This window comes from Aedes albopictus, chromosome 2 (genome assembly GCF_035046485.1).
Source record: "Aedes albopictus strain Foshan chromosome 2, AalbF5, whole genome shotgun sequence".
Lineage (NCBI taxonomy): Eukaryota > Metazoa > Arthropoda > Insecta > Diptera > Culicidae > Aedes > Aedes albopictus.
In genome coordinates this window covers 221,748,496-221,758,500 of record NC_085137.1, presented here as the reverse complement: position 1 = coordinate 221,758,500, position 10,005 = coordinate 221,748,496, and positions in this window count along the sequence as shown.

The window sequence follows — 10,005 nt, the reverse complement described above, 5'->3', positions numbered from 1 at the left end:
TAAATTGATTCCATTTGACACATTTTGTTAAGGGATACAATACCAGATTTGTATTCTGCTATGATCTATCTACCGAGAATAAGTGGCCATTAATTGAATAAGTTGTCGAAACTAAGTTGCTTTTTCGAAATTAATGCTTTACTAAAAACTAGTCAAAAGGTGTATATTTCAAAATGATTAATTTTCTCGTCTGGTGCTTTCTGGTACCCGTTCTCTTACGATTCACAAAGGATACGCCTAATATTTTATTGTAATTTTGTCCAGATCGCGGAATGCTGCAGAATCTAACAAATTTTTGAAAGCTGAAAATGATTAAAAATTAACAAAAAAACATTATTTTGAAAACTCTTCTGTAAGAGAGCAAAATAAATAAAACCAGGTGATACACCCTTATCAGGAGAACTGTGTTACATACTCAGTTATTTTTTCAAACTGTCGATATTTCGATTATTGAAGTACTTCCGATGAGTTATGAAGCAAATGAAAAAAAAAAACAGTAGAGAAAATAGTCAAATTCTGGCTTTTGTTCTTAAAAAAATATGCATCCCAAAGTATTTTATTGATTGCCACATGATGAAGCATTACTTCATTTATCTTAAAAAAATATTAAGCTCTGGAAAACCCCGAAAAAAATTTTTCGACTTATGGCCAGGAATTTGGCCCATTTACGCCTATGTGCGGAGAGGGAATCGAACCCGCCGTTTGCGAATTGCAAAGCATAAGTGCGCAGAAGACACCGACACGATTCGATGCAAAATCGCAGTTTTATTAAAATCCCGCACTTATACTAACTGCGAAAGGGGTCGAGTGGGGTGGGAAGTGCGCAATATAGATATGATAGATATGATAGAATTCGCTAGGTAGCGAACAAGTGTGAAAATTTTATAGAAGGTGAAATTAGGCAAGTAGGCCATGTATTGAACGAATACATATAGCGAATTCTATCATATCTATCATTTCATTATCCACTTGGATCTCTACTCCCTTATACTTATGAGTAGAAAGAGACCGATATAGCCACAAAATCATCAAGTTAATTATAGAATACGGTCGATAAATCAGTACATGATATGAGCACATCTACTTTTTCAACTAGAATTAACTTGCTTGATTACTTGAAGTTCATAACAATCTGTATATGCAAAGCCATGACACTTCCCGACTGGATTAATTCTTTTTAGTGTTCTCATATCTGCCATCAGTTGTTGAATCGGTAATTAGCTTCGATTGTATTTACCTATACCCACCACCGCTTATCCTCGTGAGTTACTGTTTTACCGATAAAAAAAGCACAAAACAAACCTTTTAATTTTGTTAAAGGTTGAATTATCATATCTACTACTAATGTTTATTCTTTCAGCGGTAACCAGGTGAATGATGGAACTAAATTTAACCTTCACGTACCCGACCCCTGACATCTCATTTTCAAAATGCAGACATTACGTCAATTTTCATCCGATTTTTTTTTTTTAAGTCGCCCTTAATTGATCATAAATTGGTGATATTTTATTACACTCAAGTGGCCATGTAATATCCGGAACCATTCCGGAGATATTCCGGATTGTACTAGGGTCAGGAGGTGAGGGAGGGGTCTGTTTTGCCAAATGGCTAAAAGTGATTCTTTCGTGTGTTATTTTGTTTGAGAGGCCCCCGCGGAACCTGTTCAAAGTGCTCAGGAATGGCCACATCAGTTGATACATACTACAGTCAATATTGTCTACCCCTCTCCTCTTCTCCTCTTCTTGGCGTAACGTCCTGACTGGGACAAAGCCTGCTTCTCAGCTTAGTGTTCTATGAGCACTTCCACAGTTATTAACTGAGAGCTTCCTCTGCCAATGACCATTTTGCATGTGTATATCGTGTGGCAGGCACGAAGATACTCTATGCCCAAGGAAGTCAAGGAAATTTCCTTTACGAAAAGATCCTGGACCGACCGGGAATCGAACCCGTCACCCTCAGCATGGCCATGCTGAATACCCGTGCGTTTACCGCCTCGGCTATATGGGTCTACCCCATTCTCTCGAAATCATGAAGGTTGGTACGTCGCACTGCATGTTTTGGTTTCAAACCAGAAGTGTCCTCGATGACACCCCCGTGGAACCTGTGCTAGATGTTCCGGGGTGATAAGACTTCAGGGTATCGTTTCTGACTCAGTCATTCAAAATTATGAAGTTTGATATGTCGCACGACATGTTTTGGATGAAAACCAGTAGTGACCCCAATGAGGCCCCCGTGGAACCTGTCATGGTGATCCGGATGGGTCAACTAATTCAAATCTGGTTATCGAAGTTGTGTTTTATTGTTCGCAATAAAAATTTAGCTAAAAACCAATGATTCAAGCACAATAACACACGAAATAATCACTTTTAGCCATTTCGGCAACCTCCCCCCCCCGATCACAGTACATTTCGGAATATCTCCGGAATGGTTCCGGATATTGCATGGCCACTTGGGTGTAATAAACATGCACCAATTTATGATCGATTGAGGGTGATTTAAAAAAAATTGGATGAAAATTGACGAAATGTCAGTATTTTGAAAATGAGATGTTGGAGGTCGGGTACGTGAAGGTTAAAAGCATTTGCCGTACGCTTTTTCGCCAAGGAAAGCATCCCTTAAAACCCCATCCAACTTCCAACTCCAGATATCTATGAAGTGGCCCAAGTTCTTGGACATATTCTGAATAGATATCTAATCAAAAGTTCCTCCCCATCCCGCTAATTGTAAGGAGCTGGCCATGCTATGCTATGGTATGCTATGCTATGTTAAGCCCCTTGAAGAATTTTTGGTTGAATCCCTGAAGTACTTTCTAAAGGAACACTTTTAAAACATCCCTGGAAAAACTCCTATAGGAACCTCTGGAGGAGTTCCTTAAAAATCGATGGATAACTTCTTGAAGGGTTTCTTCGAGAAAGTAAAGAATCTCAGGATGTATTCCTGAAAGATAGGATATATTCTTTACAGGAGCTGCAGGAGTGTATTCTTGAAGAAATTCATGAACGGATTACTGAACAAATCGGGTGGATGAACATTTAAAAAATATCCAGAAGATAATTATAAAAAAAATTCTGGATAACTTCTTGGAGAATTTTCTGGCTCCTGTATGCATCCTTCTGAAATTTTCTTAAACAATTCTAATACAATTCACTGAATGAATTCCCTTGAAAATGCTTGAATTAATTCAAAGAAAACGTTATTTTCAAATGACATGAAACACAAAATGTTATCCAATTATTGATTACAGCCGTCATTGAAGACATCTTAAGCCCATCTGCTATCATTTTAACACTGTTCAAAATTCCTGGATAACCCGGTATTATTTGTATAGCCAGCCAACCAATTTAGTAGAACTAGAGGACTAGAGGCCCCTACAGCCACAGCTGTAAATGCGTGGGCATTCAACATGACCATGCTGAGAGTGACGAGTTCGATTCTTGGTCGATCTAGGAACTTTTCATAAAGGAAATTTCCTTGACTTTCTTCTGAATAGAGTATATTTGTGCTGCCACACGATGTACACAATGCACAATGGTCATTGGCCGCGGAAACTCTCAGTTAATAGCTATGGAAGTGGAAATGTTCATAGAGCACTAAGCTGAAAAGCTGACTTTGCCTCAGTATTGGGGACTTTACTGCCCATAACTGCATATTTGTAACATTTGCAGTTTTTGTCAATATTGAGTTAATACCGGGGATCATCTCCAAATCATCATTACTTTCATTCACCCAAATGAACTTGACAAGTTTGTTCTACGAAATGTGGAAAAAATACCAAGTCGTTTTGTCTCATTATCAAATATTCACGAATGTAACCGCATAACAGTCACACTGGGAATACACACTGGTCTCATAGCGTACCACCAATCATATTTTGGTCTAATTATTTTTTCAACTATTCGCCCAGCATAGAAAAAGAGCTGTACAAGATTTCATTTCATAGAGATTCATTTTGAATTTTTGGCAAATTTTTGAAATTTTGATCCTTTTCCATACTAACGCAAATTGCAAACTTTGGGCTTCATTTTCTCCCATGCCTACTTTTGTCGAATGTGACTGTTATGCAGTTATGGGCAGTTTACGCAAAGAAGAAAAACAAGAAGAACTCTTGGACCGCAATCAGGATATCATTTCAGTAAAAAAAAATATCGTAAGCTCTGTTGAATAAAATGATTGTTCTATTTATTGGGTATGGACTTCGATTAAAAACGATGTCTCATCATTAAACCAACCAATAGCTACTGCGAAGAGCCCTACGATCTACCACAACACCACAATTTTGATGAATTGCATAACATTTTACTCGCAAAACACCCGTTTATTGTAAACATTCTTCTAACGGTAGCTCAACAGTGATAAGGAGTGCATCGGAAAGTAGTTGAAAATGTTCAGGATGCTCTATCTCGAAGCTGGGTTGGTCGACCATGGTTTTCATCAGACAACGAGGTTAAAAATTCTACTGCAAATTATTTTGTTACAAAAATAGCATTTGAAATAAAAAATCAAAAATTTTGATTTCCGGGTGAAATTGATCAGTCAGTCAAATGTTTTTGTGAGTGCTGATTTTTTTCTTTCTGAAATAACCCCGGAAAGCGAAAATCTATGCAATTTTTTTACAAAGTTGCTTAATTTTTGGTTATTTAAGTTTGAAGTTTAATAAATCTTAATAAAACGCCTGAAAGTATGCAATTTGTATACCAAATATGTTATAACTTCCGGAAAAGTACAATTTTAAGCATAAATTTAAATATTTATGGAACTTTTGATTACGAAATTGGGTTAAGCGAATAATTGGCAGCTAGAAACATTCATTCGAATATTCATTACATTTGCGCTACAGCAACGGTAACAAAAGTTTGAAAGTGTCTTTGAAGTTCGCCTGACAGGTAGTTTCGGAAAATATTGAATTTTATACAGAAATATGTGACTAATTGGCTGTTAAACATGTAAACTCATCATTCAATAACTCTTGAGCCATCAGATGAACATTTTTTACAAATCGTTTTAAGTTTAAAGCGTTATTTTTAACAAATAAAAATGGCGCTCTCGTCGATCATTTTTACCCCACCCAAGTAACATTGTTTAGTCAAATAGACTAGAAGAAGTTTATGAAATCATCATAAAACCAAACTAAAAGGTATTATGTTTTATAACGGTTCTGAAACCCGCTACAAGGCTTGTAAGCAATCAAAATGCTACTTCGGCACTGATCAATTTCACCCGAAATCACGGTACGGTAAAAAATCTGGAAACAGTCGACATCCGACGTGTCTCGTCCATCGTAGTCTGTGCACATAATAGGGTATGTTACCATCAGTAATCTCACGCTCCCATATTCATCCTATTCGAAAACAAGCGATTGCGGCACCGATTGAATCCATTATTTTTGTTTTCATGGGTGCTCACTTCTAACAAAAAAACACAAAAATAAGAAGAAAAAAAAACAAACATCGCTTCAATCCTTTGCTTTTCGTAGGATGAAAATGGGAACCACATGCTTAATAAGGGAACCAATACCCTATAATTATTAGGGGAACAAAGTCCAAAATTCCAAGAAGGGGTAAATTGGCCCAACTCATAAAATCATTCCTGAATAAGATTTGATCATTACTACTACGCAGGTGAATGGTGTCAAGATATGTCAAAACATTCTTCTACAAGCTAGTGCCGTCAAACCCACGGAAAATCTTTTGATTTCCCAGTGAAAATTGGCAACTTCCGGTTTTTCGTGCTTGCAATTAAGCTTTCTGGTGATTTTATTACCAGCCATGGGTTTCTAAAGAGATTGAGAAACACATGGAGGCGCATGGTTGGGGGTCATTCAAATATGACGACCATCGTTTAACGGTGAGGAGGATGACAGTCCTTGTATTGAATATACGGATAAAAGCGGGGCAGAGAAGGAAAAGGGAGTTGAAAATGCCCGAAAATATGGACGTAGTTTTTGAATGTTTTCATGAATTCGCATCTTACCCCATGTCAGATGGCCTTTTTGCACCACTTCCGTTTTACGAACCAGTTTATAAAATCGCTAAAAAAAACAATGAAAATGCATTAGTTTAGTGAATGTTTTTGCTGAAGTATCAAGCTCATATCGCTGCAACAATTGGTGAAATTCAAGGTGTGCAACAATTGGCGATTTACTCTATATATTAGAAGAAAAAAGAAATTGAAAAGCGGCCTACTGGTTCAAAAATCACGGTTGTTTTTTTTAATTTGAGATTTTGGAAAACTTGATTTGAACAACTACCCATCAAGTATCAAGATATTCGGAGTTCTACTGTTCCGATTTACTATGGAATGGCTGTGTATGCATGTACTTCGCTTGGCTGTTTGAAAATATTATCAATACAATTTTTCATATTAAGAAAACTTAAGAACTAAAGTTACACTCGAAAATATCGCTCCCTTGGAGCAGAGTGTGTCAATAATTTATCAATGATCATATAGAACTTCAAAATTACAACAGTCAAACGACGAGCTTTACCTTCATGTAGCGTTAGCTAGTATGAACGTCATTCCCCTTCTTTTATCGAAAGCGCAGTGCCGTTAGTACAAAGCAAGCTTTATCCGACAGCTTTTAGCGGTAAACAGAGCGCTTTTTCATAAACGGTTTGCTCTTGAGTCTTGAATAGTCGAATCGGTAAATCTGTAATATTTGCGTGCCACTGTAAACAAGTAGATATGTAGTTTAAATTTCACGTCTGAAGTTCAAAACATTATTTTCAAACATGTGAATGGAGAAATTGTGAGGATCTACAGTTCCTTAGTCTGTAAGTTCCATAGGAATATGACGATTGACAATACATTACGTACATACTATTTACTTCATTTCAGCCCTCACCATGTTTGGAAGATAATGAATCATACACTGTTGTGCATAATTGATCGAAGAAACGCTGATTTTCATACAAAATGGCCAAGCTTGCGTTGCTGTAACTGCCTATTACTTTCTTGGACGGGTTGAGCTCAATTTTTGACACGAAACTAAAAATATGTTGAATTTTACGTGTACGAAGTACAACATGTTTTCGTTCACAGGTCTGGGCGTGACAAGGCGTTTAAAATGTGAAAAAGTGGTCGGACAGCGGCACGCGTGTAAATCAAAGAGGTACCGTTGTCCGATCACTTTTGCGTTTTTTCAATTCAGCATATTTGTAGTTCCGTGTCAAAAATTGAGCTCAATCCGTCAAAGCGAACCGGAACCATAGTTACAGCATTGCAAATTTGGCAATTTTGTATGAAAATCGGTGTTTGTCCGATCAATTTATCAAACATAAGATGCAATGATACGGCAGCCTATTTATTGCACCCATAAATTAATAGAAACGCTCCATAGAAAATCAAAAAGCGCTCCATAAAGAATGAACATATGTACTTATACTTATGGAGTATTTGTCTATTTTCTATGGTGCAATTTCAATTTATTATGGTGCAATTTAATTTTTCCATGGAGCAGTATTCAATTTTCTATGGGTAGAATTTTAATTATTTATAGAGCATTTGCATTTTTCTATGGAGCATTTGTATTTTATTATGGAGCATTTCAGTATTTTTTATGGGTGCAAAATTTCACTTTTAATGAGAAAATTTTATGTTATACCGGTACATTTTTTATAAAGTATGGAACGTTTTCAATTATTTATGGGTAACATTGCACATTTTCATGGAACATATGTTCATTCTTTATGGAGCGCTTTTTGATTTTCTATGGAGCATTTGCAATTTGTTATGGTTGCAATAACCTTTTGCCGCAACGATACTATGGAATAGCTTTTCACGAAAATAATACAAGCTTCAAGATGAGCATGGGCATATCAATTGATGCGGGACTTGAAATTGTTTGAAATACTAACCAAGATCGGATAACTAACTATACTAACCAAGGCTGATCGAAATCAGCCATTTTCAGTCAAGCAATATTTTCAAAGTCGGTTTTCATACACATTTAGAGGAAAGATCAAGGTATCTTCTATTTCTCTCCTGGTGAAAAATGTTTTTCGTCTTTTTTAAAGAAACCATTTTGTTGAAAATTTTTGTTTAAAAATGTTTTTGTAAAAACGAAAAACATTTTCACCATGAAAAAAGGAGATACCTTGATCCTTCTTCTAAATGTGTATGAGAACCGATTTTGAAAATATTACTTCATTATTTAATAAAAAATCTAAAACCAAAAAACGAGGAAATGCATCAAGTTTCGCCTTAAGAAAATGCAGGCGTGCGTTTTATTAGGAAAGTGGGATCTTCTGGTCATTTGGTCTCCAGTTAGCCTAGTGGTTAAGGCTATGGATCGCCAATCCGGAGACGGCGGGTTCGATTCCCGTTCTGGTCGGGACATTTTTCTCGACTTTCTGGGCAAAGCTTACCATTGTACTTTTGCCACACAATATACAAATTCATGCAATAATGGCAGGCAAAGAAAGCCCTTCAATTTAATAACTGTGGAAGTGCTCAAAGAACACTAAATTGAAGCGAGGCAAGCCAAGTCCCAGTAGAGACGTAGAGCCGTAAAGAAGAGGAAGAAGGGATCATTTAGGCAGGGCTTCTATTCCCAAGCAGAAGATAATATCAACATCATAATAAAATATGTTGTTTTTTCATAATAACTGAATAATGTTATCAGTAAATCTATTCAGTAAATTAATCAACATAATAAATTAATAACATGTCTGTCATAAGCGGTAAAACAACAAATATCATAACTGAAGAATGTTCCTGGAAGACCAATTTCTTAACATGTTTTGTTAGATTCAAAAACAACTTAATGAGAGTGAATTTGAAAACTTGTTATTTTGTGATTGTTCATGACATATTTGTACATTCTCAATAGGAGAGTAATAACTAAACTTGTTCTATAACAAAATATGTTGTTGAAATGTTATGAAGGGGATGTATCCAAATAACGTGACTTGATCATAATCTTATTTTGTAGTTTTTTGTGTTTTGCCCAACAAAACATGTTATAGAAAAGTTATACATTGATAAATAAATAATAACAAATTATGTTATAAAAACAGGCTACGTGATTCTGTGTCATCATCAATTTGCTATTCTCCACTGCTCTGCTATCCCGCATAGTGAAATACAATTGACACATTCTACGGGCCCCGTATCATCAATACCAATTTTTCAAAGTTGAGCTATGGTATATTTGACATTTTTATCACATTCTACATTACTTTTGCCATCCAAAAATGTATTCGACATGATATTAGTATAACAATAAATATAAATTGAACGACGATTAAGATTAACATTAAAATCGTGATTTTAAGTCATTTAGGCACACTTTTCATCCAAACTATCGCATTTTAAACACCAACAAACTGATTTTTCAAAAGTCTTCCATCACTTGTAGATAAATGTATGTAGATTTTATAGCATAAAAAGATTTTTAATTGGAAGACTTTACAACTCTGAAATATGGCTGATCATAGTATGGGTTTTTATTGCGTTGTAACGTCACGAAAAATCAACATTTTTAAATTTTATTCAAATACGGAAAACGCTACAAACATGGAATTTTGTATGCTCTTTGTACTCAAAAAGATCTTTCAAGTGAGACTAAAAGAAAGAAAATCGGTTCACGGAAGCCTGAGTTTCACCTGGTTGAAGTTTGCGTTGTAACGTCACGAAAAAAAGTTCTGTGGAAAAGACCAAATCTTTCTGGCTTGGGCAGCTTCTGAATTGGACAAACGTAGTTCTATATTCAAAACAGTTTCGTTCTCGTTGTGTATGAGCTCTTTTTCAAGATATCGTTTATAATCTGCGTACCATTGCCCGTTCCTGAACTACGTAGACTTTTGAAGGACGGGGGGGGCAAAATCTACGATGTAATTGTACTGTGATATTGTAAATTTTTTTAATCGTAATCAAATACCACTCAAACCGAAAATTTCTGTGATATCAGTAGCCAACAGACGAAACACTGACGAAATAACAAAGTAATTAGTTGGTCAAAGACTTACAGTTGATGGATAGTTGGATTTAAAGTTCCACCCACAGGCG